Genomic DNA, 12,635 nt, shown 5'->3' on the forward strand with positions numbered 1-12,635 from the left:
ACTCTCTATGCCTGTGTCTTTATTCCTGCCCTGCAACTAGGTTCAGGGTTGAACCTAGTTCAACCTTTTTTTTTTTTTTTTTTAGATTCCATATATATGTGTAGCGTACGGCATTTGTTTTTCTCTTTCTGACTTACTTCACTCTGAATGATAGACTCTAGGTCCATCCACCTCATTACAGATAACTCAATTTCGTTTCTTTTTATGGCTGAGTACTTTCCATTGTATATATGTGCCACATCTTCTTTATCCATTCATCTGTCGATGGACATTTAGGTTGCTTCCATGTCCTGGCTATTGTAAAGAGTGCTGCAATGAACATTGTGGTGCATGTCTCTTTTTGAATTATGGTTTTCTCTCAGGGTATATGCCAAGTAGTGGGATTGCTGGGTCATATGGTAGTTCTATTTTTAGTCTTTTAAGGAACCTCCATACTGTTCTCCATAGTGGCTGTATCAATTTACATTCCCACCAAAAGTGCAGGAGGGTTCCCTTTTCACCACACCCTTTCCAGCATTTATTGTTTCTAGATTTTTTGATAATGGCCATTCTGACCAGTGTGAGGTGATACCTCATTGTAGTTTTGATTTGCGTTTCTCTAATAATTAGTGATGTTGAGCATCTTTTCATGTGCCTCTTGGCCATCTGTATGTCTTCTTGGTGAAATGTCTATTTAGGTCTTCTGCCCATTTTTTATTTTAATTGTTTGTTTTTTTGATATTGAGCTCCATTAGCTGTTTGTATATTTTGGAGATTAATCCTTTGTCCCTTGTTTCATTTGCAAATATTTTCTCCCATTCTGAGGGTTGTCTTTTTGTCTTGTTTATGGTTTCCTTTGCTGTGCAAAAGCTTTTAAGTTTAATTGGGTCCCATTTGTTTATTTTTGTTTTTATTTCCATTACTCTAGGAGGTGGGTCAAAAAAGATCTTGCTGTGGTTTATGTCAAAGAGTGTTCTTCCTATGTTTTCCTCTAACGGTTTTATAGTGTCTGGTCTTATATTTAGGTCTTTAATCCATTTGGAGTTTATTTTTGTGTATGGTGTTAGGTAGTGTTCTAATTTCATTCTTTTACAGGTAGCTATCCAGTTAAATCTTGCATTTTTAAACAGAGGCATTCTTGCACATTTTCCATATAAAAATTCTCCCTTGAGCTGTAAAAATTGGCTTAACTGTAACCAATGTACCTAGAGCACTATTCTACAACTTATGTTACTAAGGGAAAGTAACCAAAGCACAAAATAGCTTGCAACATTTTTATTTCTTGCTTTAAATAACAGGGTGCATGCTTATTACTTTGTAATATTTTATTAAAGAATGGAAGAAGCCTGGCTTCTCAATGACCCAGATGAGAAAAGGAAATACATAATTCTATGTCATCACTGTTGGTTGTGTCTGATATTAAAGAAAGAAATCAGATAATTTTTCTTGGGGAAACACGACCAGGTCTGTCCACAAAAGTTGACTATGGATGGACCTCTTCTTTTCTATTCCTCCTAAGACAGAGTGTGTTTTCTTCCAATTTCTGAAACAAAAATAAATCTGAGGGCAGGGGATGGAGAAACCAGAGCAGATAATATCTAATTATTACTTCAAAGTATTTCGGGGAAAAGGAAATAGGACTTTATCTTAAAACCTCTTTGAGTAATATCTGTTTCTTGGACTTCTGTGCCCTCCCCTTAATGCCTTATACACAGAAACAATTTAGATAATGGAAAATGTGCAGAAAAAAAGGTATATATATATATATATATATATATATATATATAGAATTTATTACGAGGGATTGGCTCATACAGTTATGGAGACTGGGAAGCCCCACAGTCTGCCATCTGCTAGCTGGAGACCCAAGATAGCAAGTGGTGTAATTCAGTCTGAGTCCTAAGGCCTCCAGGGAAAGCAGTGATGTATTGGTAAGTCCCAGTCCAAGAGCAGAAAAAGATGAGATGAGATCGCCCAGCTCAAGCAGTGAGGGAAGAAAAAAGGGTGAATTTCTCCTTCTTTTGCTTTCTGTTCTATTCCAGCCCTCAACTGATTGTATCATGACCACCCACATTGGCCTATTTACTTTACTGAGCCCACTGATTCAAATGTTAATCTTATCTAGAAACATCCTCACAGATACACCCAGAAATGTTTAATCTGGGCACCACATAGCTAGTCAAATAGACATTTAAACTAACCACACAGGCACTAATCCCATTCCTGACAGCTCCAGCCTCATGACCTATTTACCTTCCAAAGGTCCCATCTCCAAATACCACCACATTGGGGATTAGGCTTTAACATATGAACTTTGGAGGCCCACAGACATTCAGTTCACAGTAGGGTACCTACATGACCAGTACCCAGCCAAAACCCTGAGCACTAAGTCTTTAATGAACATGTAGACAACATTTCACACGTGTTGCCACAACTCATTGCTGGTGGAATTAAGCACATCCTATGGGATTTACCTGGAAAAAGGAATTTTGGAAATTTATTCCTGGTATCCTTCAGACTTCAACCAATATGCCTTTCCCTTTTTGATTTTGCTTTGTATCCTTTCAGTGTAATAAACCTTATCCACAAATACAACTATATGATGAGTCCTGTGGATTCTTCTAGCAAATCTCCAAACTGGGGGTGGCAGTTGGTATCAGAAATGGGATTCACTAAAACAAGCCCAACTCACTGAAATATGGCTAAAGCAGTATTTAGAAAAAGGATGAAGGGGACATAATGATAAACTTTCAATGCCAAGTGGTTACCCAGTCATCTGTGGTATGAAATGGCAGCAGAGATGATGTCTGCTATGAAAGGTGAAGATTACCTATGAAATTTTAAAATGATACATCCAACTCCAGAAGGATTGGCTCCTTGAATGTGCTGGCTGCTTTTGGCAATGGTAGCTGAAGTGAGGAGATTAAAAATTGCAAATGCAGCCTGGATGATGCCTTAGGGTTTTGTTCTCTCCTCCAGGTGGGAGGGGAAAAGATTATCAGTGCCAAGGCAAGCTTTAGATAAATCAGAAATAAAGGAGAAGGGAAAAACAACATTTTATCCACCGGTACGGCAGCCCCTTGCATTCCAGCTGGGACCTCTAAACAGCTGTAATGTCAATCCTGAAAGCATTGAGTTTACTGCTAGGGGATTGTGTAAACTTGCAATGAAAAAGAGAGAGAGAGAGAGAAAGAGAGAGAGACTTTCAAAAAAATGGCTTTTTATTTTGTGGCTATTGCTTCTGGATGTATGATAAAAATAAATGTAAAATACGATATGCTTGTAATTTCATACATGTTAGAGGGATTATTGCAGTCAGGGAAAGCTGCCCAGTAAAAGGTGTTAGTAGAACATAAATTCCTTGCTTTTTGCTGCTGGTGGAGGGGTTAAAATTTAAACTCTTTGGGTATCGAAATCTCACAACTGATTATTTTTGCTAAGATTTTTGCCTGTTGGAGTCTACGGGAAAAGGTAGACAACATAAAAGGAGAGAAAATCTCCACAGGAAAATCAACTTTTGCATTTTAAAAGGCAGGTTTTAGTTTGCTAATAAGTTTTTATAAAATCAGATGTCTACTAGAGTCTGTCATACAGAGTGAAGTAAGTCAGAAAGAGAAAAACAAATACCGTACGCTAACGCATATATATGGAATCAAAAAAAACGGTACTGATGAACCTAGTGGCAGGGCAGGAATAAAGACGCAGATGTAGAGAATGGACTTGAGGACACAGTGGGGGAAGGGGAAGCTGGGACGAAGTGAGAGAGTAGCACTGACATATATGCTCTACCAGATGTAGAATGGATGGCTAGTGGGAAGCTGCTGCTGAGCACAGGGAGATCACCTTGATGCTTTGTTATGACCTAGAGGGGTGGGATAAGGAGGGTAGGAGGGAGGCTCAAGAGGGAGGGGATGGGGATATATGTATGCATATAGCTGATTCACTCTGTTGTACAGCAGAAACTAACACAACAATGTAAAGCAATCATACTCCAATAAAGATATTTTTAAAAAATCAAATGTCTAACCCTTAGAGGCTGATGACTTTCCAGCCTAATGTGCATGTTTTTGAGTGGGTCAATTTGGACTTTAAGTTTGACAAGATAAAAGGGGCTTAGAAGGACTTGAAACCTCATTGTCTGGCCCAGTAGTCTCTTGGCTTTGCTGCTGCTAAAGAAGAAAAGTCCTTTTTGGAATCCTGAATTCAGAAATCCTGTTTGCCTGGACCTAACAGTAGGATGAAACCTCATGATTGTGCTGGTCCATAGGATTGTGATGGACCTCTAAAAGCAGACATAGGCTCAATGAACAGAACTCAGACTCTGGGACTATTGCAGATTTAAGGCCCTCCCCCCTTATGGGGCCATAAACTATAAAAAACATTATGGATGCTGACTGGACCACACAGGTCTCTTGCAGATGCCCATGGGAGAGTGCTTGTTCTCTGATGGGACCATATGAAACCAAGCTTCTAGTGGCTCTATCTGTATAATGCAGAAACTAATTGCATCTGAGATGATTAATCACAAGAAACCTAACTTGTGATTCTTGTCGAAAGCTCCAAGTTGGGAGAGAGCACGTTACGGGGAGTGGGACCTCTGCACCCACTCCTAACAGATAGGGTTCTCATCCCCTTCCCAGGCATGTCTCACTGCTGCTGACTTGTGTCTGGATTTTAAGATTACTTGAAATTTACAATGGACTGATAACCTGATTCTACTTCACTCACATTTCTTCTTAGTTAGAAATTTTGATTATTAAACATAGCTGTCCCCAGCTGGTCTTTTCTGGGCTATTTACTGAATAAATGATCAGGATGACAGGCGTCAGAGTTATGTAAACACATTCTGAAAACTCTTGAAAATTCAGGATTTTGTCCTACCAGTTCCTGAACATGATGTGTCTTTCTGGCTAAGTTTATTAAAATTGTTTTTCTATGTAAATTTTTCTATGACTCTGTTTGGATTTGTTAAATTAATACTTATTAAGTGGAGTGCAGGGTATCAGATGGTGAGCTGCAGTTCAACAGTAGATCACAAGAGGAATTAAAATAGAGAAGTTTATTACTCACAGGTCCTGGAGGAAGTACCTGGCATGCCTTGAGGGACCACAAGGGGAGGTCAGGGCAGAGTGCAGACAGAGAGAAGCAGGACCTGGGGAACATGTTTTTATTAGAGTCTATGGGTAGAGTGCTTTGTGGTTCCCGGGCTAAGGCCTGATTGGTCAATTCAAACCAAAAGAGCCAGGGTTCTGATAAATCCCACAAAGGTCTTACTGGTCTTATCTAAGGAGCATATAAGGGGAAGGCACTGGGAAGCAGGGGAGATTGTTGATCACAAGGGCTGTTGGGGAAGTCATATCAGGAACTTACATTTCCTTGTGACTCTGTGAGCTGCCATCTAGGGCATGGGTTTGCCTGAAGGGACTAGTGTCAGTTTAAGGTCACTGCTGGCTGCTTGGCCAAACAAAACAGATGCTGAGGCAGCAGCAGCATGGAGGAGCTTAGCTAAATTCTCAACACTCTCTTTATACCAAACACTTCCTGCTGAAAGGTCTAGATGAGAATAAAAAATGATTGGGGAAAAAAAATGTAAAGTTGAGATTACTGTATGAGACACACTGATTTTGTAATAACACAGAAAAAACAAAAAGCCAGCACCTGGGAGATGCAGGGAAAGGTGGGCATTAATGATTTCTGTTTTTCATGACTGCTGTTTTTCAGAACTGATCCTGGGGGAATTCCCTGGTAGTCCAGTGGTTAGGACTCGGCGCTTCCATTTCCGGGGTCCCAGTTTCAATCCCTGGTCTGGAAGCTAAGATCCTGCAAGTTGCGCAGTATAGCCAAAAAAAAAAAAAGGAAAAAAAAGAACCACTCCTGAATGCCAATGTTGCCTTCCCAAGATGCTGTAGGGTCTTGAATTCAAACTGACTGCTGAGCCTATGAGCACACCTGACAACACTGACTGTGACACAACAGGGAATGTCCCCAGCTCCTCAATTTCCATGAAGAACACCTGTAGATGTTGTCCCCACTCATGAGGCAAATGAACTGATGTCAAAGACAAGCAAAACTGATTGAAACTGACTGCCTTCTGGAAATCCTTCTAAAACTAGGGACTCAACTGAATTATTTGGACTGGACAGAGAGCCCTAAGGCAGAAGGATCCACAGTGGGAAGCCACACTGGAAGCCTCGTTAACCTGTATTGCCTGACTAATGTGTGTCCTCGTTGGGGTGACTTAACAGTTGCACATTTTTTGTTTCCAAGGGTACTCTCTGTGTGTACCTTGACTATCATGGACCGCCTCAGTCCTGGAAGGCACGCAGGTCAGCGTCAACTTACCAGTCAGAATTGTGTTGTGCTTGAATCGATGGCTCAGGCCAGGTTAAGAAAAGGTTAATACAAAAACTTAAGGAGAAAGCCACCTAGCTTTCTAAGAATGACCTTTATTTTTAATGGGATTTGTTTAAATTGGCTAAATCCAGGACCCCTAGAGGGCATAACAAAAGTCAATGTTACAGGATACTTTCACCCTGCTGCATGGGGTCCTACTGAAAATAATTTTGCTCTAAAAATGCCTTGGCCAAGAAGGTGGACTCTGCAGAAAAGAGGTAACACAGAAGCCTGAGACTGCCTATCCTTAGAAAGGCCTCCTTGCAAGGTTGGCCCTTAACTGGTATCTGGGAACTTGGCTGGTAACCAGTCCCCTGTAGTGATATAAAACTTTCCCTAACTGGAACCCTCCTACACTGTTGGTGGGAATGTAAATTGGTACAGTCACTATGGAAAACAGTATGGAAGTTCCTCAAAAAACTAAAAATAGAGTTGCCATATGATCCAGCAATCCCACTTCTGGGCATATATCCAGACAAAACTATAATTCAAAACGATACATGCACCCCTATGTTCACAGCAGCACTATTTACAACAGCCAAGACACGGAAACGACCTAAATGTCCATCGACAGTTGAATGGTTAAAGAAGATGTGGTTTATATATACAATGGAATATTACTCAGCCATAAAAAAGAACAAAATTATGCCATTTGCAGCTACACAGATGGATCTAGAGATTATCACACTAAGTGAAGTAAGTCAGAAAGAGAAAGACAAATACCATATGATATCACTTATGTGTGGAATCTAAAATATGACACAAATGAACCTATCTACAAAACAGAAACAGACTCACAGATATAGAGAACAGACTTGTGGTTGCCAAGGGGGAGAGGGGGCAGGGGAGAGTTGGACTGGGAGTTTGGGAGTAGCAGATGCAAACTATTACATATATATAGAACAGATAAACAACAAGGTCCTATTGTAAGCACGGGAAACTATAATCAATACCCTGTAATAAACCATAATGGAAAGAATTTATATATATATATGTATATATAACTGAGTCACTTTGCTGTATGTACAGTAGTAAATAACCCAACATTGTAATTCAACTATACTTCAATAAATGTATATATATAAAAAACTGAATCACTTTGCTGTATACCAGAAACTAACACAACATTGAATATTAACTGTACTTCAATAAAAAAAGAAAGAAAGATAAAAAAACTCCCTAACTGATAAGAGTGGCCTATACTGCTTGTACAACCAAGGTGATTTATGCTAAACAACTGCTTTCCTTCTGAAAGTCCGGAGTTTTGGTACCTGCCAGACAGAGCATGCCTACATGACCAGCATCAAATAAAAGCTTAGGGTTCTGAGGCTCCAGTGAGCTTCCCTGGTAAACACTTGGCACGTGTTGTCACAAAACAACAATTGCTGGAGGAATTAAGCACATCATGTGTGACTCCACTAGGAAAGGACTCTTGGAAGCTTGAGACAGGTTCCCTCTGGACTTCACCTAAGGGCTTTTTCAGTTTGCTGATTTTGCTTTGTATCTTTTCACTGTTATAAATCTTAGCTATGAGTACATGTTGAGCCCTGTGAGTTCTTTTAGTGAGCCACCAAACCTGGGGGTGGTCTCTGGGACCCCAATGCAGGAAGGAAAGGGAACTCTTCAAACCTTGGGCCAAAAATTTTCCCAAAGTAACAAGATATAAACTTACCACCAAAAGAAAAAGAATTTGGTCTACACTATGTAAAATTAGTCCACCTCCATTTGTTTCCCTAGTTAAGCCCATCTCTTTTAAAGTGTGAGAGAAAGATGACTCTCCACTTTGCCTGTCCTAAAGTTCTTATAACAAACCTAGCACAGCAAAGGAGCAGCAGCAGGTGTCAAGTCTTGGCAGCTGGGGAAGAACTGCTCTTCCGTCCTGTCTGGGAAGCCAGGGCGTGAGAGGAGGCCATGCCACACCCTGGGAGCCCAGCTGCCAGCTTTCCCTGGCAGGGGCTTGGACACCTGCCTTGAGGAGATGCTGCCAGGGGCATGGGACCAAAGAGTGCTGCCCTTTTGACCCTGCTCTAAGGCTCTGCCTTGCCAAGCCCAGTGTTCATGCAAAGTGTCAAGTGGCTGAGATAGCTACAGTTTTCTAGAGTTTGATTGTCCATTTTCTTATGGTACTTAATAGGAAAGGAATTACCTTCTCTTAGAGGGTAGGAAACTTGTGGTGTGTGTTCTCATAAGGTGATCAGACATCAAGGGTGCCCAGGTAATCAGTGACAATGATCCTTGGCCTGTGTAAAAATGAAGTGGCTTTGCAGGGCCCTCTTTCACATTTGCTGCTTCAGAAGACTGCAATAATGCATACACGATTTTGCCTTTATTTCACTCTCTTTCATTCATTTCCTTTTATTTCATTCCCTTCATTTATTTCATTCTCCACAGCCCCTATATGTTATAGTAATGTATTTTTTAGTTCATTTTTTTTCTTAACAGTTAAAGGGAAGAATTATTCCTCACACTGCTTTCAAGCTTGCCCAAGCCAGTCTCACTCTGGGAAAGAAATGCTATGTACAGAAGAACTACGCTGCTACATCTCTTTTTTGCCCTTTCTTTCTCTTTTTTTTTTTGTAGTCAAAATACATCAGTGGTTTTTAGACAGCTTTCACTTGCCAGAAAGCAGTGCCTGAAACCGTGTGCTATGTTCTACTTAATGTCTTGACTGTCAGAATGTTCTTTTGCAGGCAACATATCCTAATGTAATCATTCATCTCCATAATCGTTGTCCAGTTACATTGTGAAGTTTGCAAGCCTTCTGAGGTGATTATCAAGACACAGATTCCTTGTTGCTTAACCAAGTGTCCTAAAGCATGTACGTGAAGGTACATAATTATCATTTTTTATTCGAAAAAGCTATATAGCTTATATTATGAAAACTATTTTAAAAATATACCACTGTTGATGTAAAAAATATGTGAGGGAAATAAGGTATGTTTTTCGAGGTTTGCCTACTGGAATATTTGTTGTATAAATATCCAGTTACTTTGGCATTAAGCATCATTGAGTTCTGCAGGATTCTGGCTAATGGTAGCCTTCATCAGAGTCAAAGTTTTTAGATACTGTAATAGGTTTTTATAAAAACAATACCTCATCTCTTTCACAAGAGACCTTTAAACACAGCATTGATTCTCATCTGCCAGAGATGGACTCTGTGCAGCTCTGACTCCAGCAGTGTTATTAATTGTATGACCTCTCAAGGTCTTTTTGATCCCTGAGCACCTATTATTCTGTAACAGATTGAACACAGTTTGTTAAAATTTACCACTATGTAAAAAACTTTATCAGTTCAGCTCACCAGTGTGTTATACTTCAGAAAAGGCTTCCTCCCAGTTATTAATTTCACAGTGCAATTTCAGAGCCTAAGGGTAGTGCCTCAGTACTTTTTTTTTTAATTTGTGAGTTGCAATTTTTTCCTGTATTCCCCCATTCAATCTGGGCTGCCACAATCAGACAGACGGAAAGTGTGAGGACACTTTTTTCTTGCATCTGTAGTGGAAACCTTAGCAAACAGAAACTGCTCCAGGCCCGTCAAATAGATGCATCTCAGCACTTTCTTTTAACTTGAGTCCATAAGCCTCCCCATGAGAAGTGCTCCAGAGAAGAACTGGGCTGGGGGAATTAGACTCTTGTGAGTCTCACTTCTAATAGGGGCAAAATTTTGCGACGTACAATAAAGGAGTGGATCACCAAACATTTAAAGGGAATTGTGGCAAAATACTTATGACATTTAGAAAAATAAATTGGAAAAATTAAATTTTGAGTCAATAAACAATGGGAAATCTTCAGAGTACTAAAAAGAAAAACTTTAATGAAGCATATATATATAAAACAGTGGGAGTTACACAAATGGGTAGCGACTAGATCAAAATGCTATTGAACTACAGGTATTCCGGGAAGATAATAATGAAGATAGCATGGCTTTTCAATCTCTCTGAATCCCCACATAAAAACCAATAGCGCAACTGTAAATGAAAACACCCATGGGGCTTCCCTGGTGGCACAGTGGTTGAGAATCTGCCTGCCAATGCAGGGGACACGGGTTCGAGCCCTGGTCTGGGAAGATCCCACATGCCACGGAGCAACTAGGCCTGTAAGCCACAACTACTGAGCCTGCGCGTCTGGAGCCTGTGCTCCACCACAAGAGAGGCCGCGATAGTGAGAGGCCCGCACACCGTGATGAAGAGTGGTCCCCGCTGGCCACAACTAGAGAAAGCCCTGGCGCAGAAACGAAGACCCAATACAGCCAAAAATAAATAAATAAATAAAAAACAAAACAAAACAAAACAAAAACCACCCATGGACAACTCTGCAACAAATATTGGCAACAAGATGTCCTCCACCCCCAAGTGGAAAGTGTGAGGTCACACAACCAACAGCTAAGACCTGATATAGTTGTCCATGCTGAAGGAAGAATGAAGCAAAAGGGCATCTGTCAGACCTAAGAACAAGAGGATCACAAAATAGCCAATAGTTTAGAAAGCACAAGGGACCAATTTGAGAATCGTGTTATCCTTTTATCCACAATGTTGCTGAACTATTTTTTTAGACCTAGATTATAGATTTTCTTGGATTTTCTATGGAGACATATTGTCAATAAATGTTAAAAAGTTACTTGTTTCCACTATCCTTTAATTTCCCTTTTTGTCTTATTCACACTTCAGTAACATGCAATAAACCTGAAAAGCTTGACTGGTTCTTGACTTCAAAAAGAAAACTACTAATATTTCACTTTTAGATATGATGTTTATTTTATCAAGGTTCTATAATGAAAATGTTTTTCTAATTGCATCACAAGTAAATATGGCAAAATACAACTTTGGTTAAATCTTGGTAGAAGATCATGGTAGATTAAAAATAATTGCAACTTTTTGCTACTTCTTCCATTGAGAGTTGGAGTCTAATTCACTCCCCCATGAATCTGTCCTGTTCTTACTAACATGTTTGACCCACAGAACATGGTAGAAGTGAAGTTTTGGAAAGCTTTGCAGCATCTGCCTGGGACTCTTAGGACACTCTAGCAGGGAACCCTGAGCTGTCACATAAGTCTGACTACCCTGACTGCTATGCTGGAAAGGCCACAAGAAGGTGCTCCACTTGATAGTCTCAAGTGATTCCAGTCTCCAAGCTATCTTCACCAAGGTGTCAGACACTGAATGAAGCCATCTTGAACCCACCAGACCAGCCATCCACCAGGAGAGTAAACTCTGCTGACACCAGCAGAAGAAAAGAGTCAATCAAGCCTTGCCCAAATTCCTCAGCAACAAAATTGTGAGATGTAATAAAATAGTTGTTTTAAACCACTACCACTTGGGACAGTTTGTCAAGCAGCAATAGATAACTGGAAGATAGGTATAGAAACCACTTCTTACGGTTTTATATTTTTTCAAAATTTAACAAAATTGAGTCTCCTCCTCATTACTGGAGTTGAGGCAATTTTCCACTGGTTAGGAAAAACAACAAAAGGTAATAGGGAAGCATAGCATAGAGGATCTCAGGTTCAGTGCTAGACCAATGTAAAGATCAGGTCTGCATGACCAGGGTCACTTAGTGATGGGCCAGCATCTTCATGCAAATCAGAAAAAGGAATACCTTTCTCCTGGCAGGCACTGCCTAACACTAGACTGTGATGAACAAAGTGCAGGCTGAATCTCAGCCCCCACTTCTCCCAGCATCCTTGTGCAGGGCACAATTAGTATAACCTATATGCAATATCTTTATAAATTAAAGTGCAAAGCAATGTTTCTACATTTGCAAATGACATAGATTCTTGTGGGTGGCAATGAACTAAGTTGATGAGGATGGAAAGATCTTATGAATCTGTGTGAGTGGGCAGAAAGGTGGCAAGTGAGTGCATAAAGTATACATATGAGCTAACAGTCACAGCTAAGGAGAGGGATCTAGGGTTATTGTAGACTGTTCCCTGAAGATAATACAGAGGCTTCTTCTGACAGCAAAAAGAGCAACTACTTGATTGAATCATTAAAGTGCCATTCCCCCTGAGAAGCAAAGCAGTACCACCCACTCAACTGATGCTCTGATGGAAGCTGAATAAGGCAGAAACCATTATGAGAAAGACTGGAGAAAAATTAACAGCATGAGGGCTCAGAAGAAACAAGTACTTCTATATATGAGTGGAATATGAAGGACAAACCAAGCAGGTCCTGGTGAAAGCAGCTGCAGTGGTGGATCTCCAAGATGGTAGCAGTGACTACCGCACGCTTAGGACTGGGAACAAGTAGCTATGATGATGGTGGTGA

General features: G+C 40.3%; 1 protein-coding gene and 1 non-coding gene across 5 annotated transcripts in view; both read right to left on the reverse strand.

The window, feature by feature from the left end:
* LNP1 (leukemia NUP98 fusion partner 1) overlaps positions 1-12,635 on the reverse strand; it is a 37,231-nt gene that overhangs the window by 18,324 nt on the left and 6,272 nt on the right. Inside the window, exon 1 of one of the 4 annotated variants that reach the window (XM_036850270.1) lies at positions 5,050-5,131. The exons of 2 other annotated variants lie outside the window; for them this stretch is intronic. The gene's annotated coding sequence lies outside the window, so the exon portion shown is untranslated. Of the gene's footprint in view, positions 1-5,049; positions 5,132-12,635 lie in introns of those variants that run through there. One more of the 4 variants, XM_036850272.1, reaches the window with a different exon arrangement.
* On the reverse strand, positions 9,790-9,920 carry LOC118895052. The gene has a single exon (XR_005019829.1). It is a non-coding gene; the product is annotated as a small nucleolar RNA SNORA31 (small nucleolar RNA).

Source organism: Balaenoptera musculus, chromosome 4 (genome assembly GCF_009873245.2).
Source record: "Balaenoptera musculus isolate JJ_BM4_2016_0621 chromosome 4, mBalMus1.pri.v3, whole genome shotgun sequence".
In the NCBI taxonomy this organism is placed as follows: domain Eukaryota; kingdom Metazoa; phylum Chordata; class Mammalia; order Artiodactyla; family Balaenopteridae; genus Balaenoptera; species Balaenoptera musculus.